At 43.5% G+C, this 1682-nt stretch overlaps 1 non-coding gene across 1 annotated transcript; it reads right to left on the bottom strand.

Annotated features, from left to right (window-relative positions):
- Positions 1 to 314: 314 nt before the first annotated feature.
- Positions 315 to 387, bottom strand: TRNAE-UUC. Its single transcript has one exon. It is a non-coding gene; the product is annotated as a tRNA-Glu (tRNA).
- Between the last annotated feature and the right edge of the window lie 1295 nt (positions 388 to 1682).

Raw genomic sequence — 1682 nt, 5'->3', positions numbered from 1 at the left:
CATCTGCTGGATCATAGAAAAAGCAAGAGAGTTCCAGAAAAGCATCTATTTCTGCTTTATTGACTATGCCAAAGCCTTTGACTGTGTGGATCACAATAAACTGTGAAAAATTCTTCAAGAGAAGAATAGTTTGTATGAAATAAGGATAGTTTGTATGAAATAAGGAAGACCAGTGTGGACCTTTGATTCTACGAACTGGGCAATCACAGAGATATGAAGCTCTGTGGGTTCTTTTTGTTGTTGTTGTTTTGTTTTTGGGTGGGTTTGGGGGTCTGTTTGTTTTTGGCTGTTTCGCACAGCATGTGGCATCTTAGTTCCCCAACCAGGGATTGAACCTAAGCCCTCTGCATTGAAAGTGCAGAGTCTTAACCACTGGACCACCAAGGAAGTCCCCAAAGGTCTGTGGGGATGGGGACAGCATTCATGTGGCTCACCCTTGTGTCTCCACCACCTGTACTGCACCTACACAAGGAAATCTCTCAATTATATGTTGAATTAAGAAGTGGATATTGGAATGAATAAATAAACCAGTACATGCATCCATGCTAAGTGCCTTCAGTCTTGTTTGACTCTTTGTGACCCTATGGACCAGAGAAGGCAATGGCAACCCACTCCAGTACTCTTGCCTGGAAAATCCCACGGATGGAGGAGCCTGGTAAGCTGCAGTTCATGGGGTCGCGAAGAATCAGACACGGCTGAGTGACTTCACTTTCACTTTTCACTTTCATGTGTTGGAGAAGGAAATGGCAACCCACTCCATCGTTCTTGCCTGGAGAATCCCAAGGACGGAGGAGCCTGGTAGGCTGCCGTCTACGGGGTCGCACAGAGTCGGACACGACTGAAGCAACTTAGCAGCAGCAGAAGCAGACCCTGTGGACTGTAGCCCACCTAGTTCCTCTGTCCACAGGAATTCTCCAAGCAAGAATACTGGAGTGGGTCACCATGCCCTCCTCCAGGGGATCTTTCCAACCTAAAGATCAAACCTGTGTCTCTTGTCTCCTGCATTGATGGGCAGGTTCTTTACCACTAGTGCCATGTGGGAAGCCCAGATAAACCCGAGGGGAAGTGTTTGCTTTTACTTCTAAACAAACATGTAGTTTTCATCTTGAAGGAAAGGGGCCACCTGTCCTAGAAATCTCAACAGCTATACTTCACCTCCTGATGCCCAGGCTTCAATGTGGAGAATAAGAATTAACATCCCATTTTTCCTACCTTTTCTTGGGAACAGCAACAACAAAAAAAAACCCTGAACCTGGACTTTAGTAGTCTTAGCTGGGTGTGAGTGAAACCTGCAGGCACAAAGTCAATATGACTGAGGTGGTTAACTCCTATAGCAAATTAGGGAGAAGTACTCTTATTTTTACCCATAGATTGGCAAGTATTAATGCCTTTAAAAAAAAAAAAACGTTTAAATTATGAAAAACAGTGGTGAGGCTATGAAGAAACAGTGACTTTCAGGTACTGCTGTTACAAAAGTAATTTGGCAATACCTTTTAAAATCAGAAGTGCTCTAAATGATTCCATGATTGCTACCTGCCCTGGAGACACTCTCCCATATGCACTGCAGCGTAACTTACTTTAGTGAAAAGGTAGGAGCAACTTAATATCTATTAGGAGGGGAATAGTTAGATTAAATTGAATAAAATGGCACAGAGCTATGAAATGGGATATTTTTGAATGAA

Source organism: Bison bison, unplaced genomic scaffold (genome assembly GCF_000754665.1).
Source record: "Bison bison bison isolate TAMUID 2011002044 unplaced genomic scaffold, Bison_UMD1.0 scf7180017864072, whole genome shotgun sequence".
In the NCBI taxonomy this organism is placed as follows: Eukaryota; Metazoa; Chordata; class Mammalia; order Artiodactyla; family Bovidae; genus Bison; species Bison bison.
This window is presented reverse-complemented; position numbering and strand designations above follow the sequence as displayed.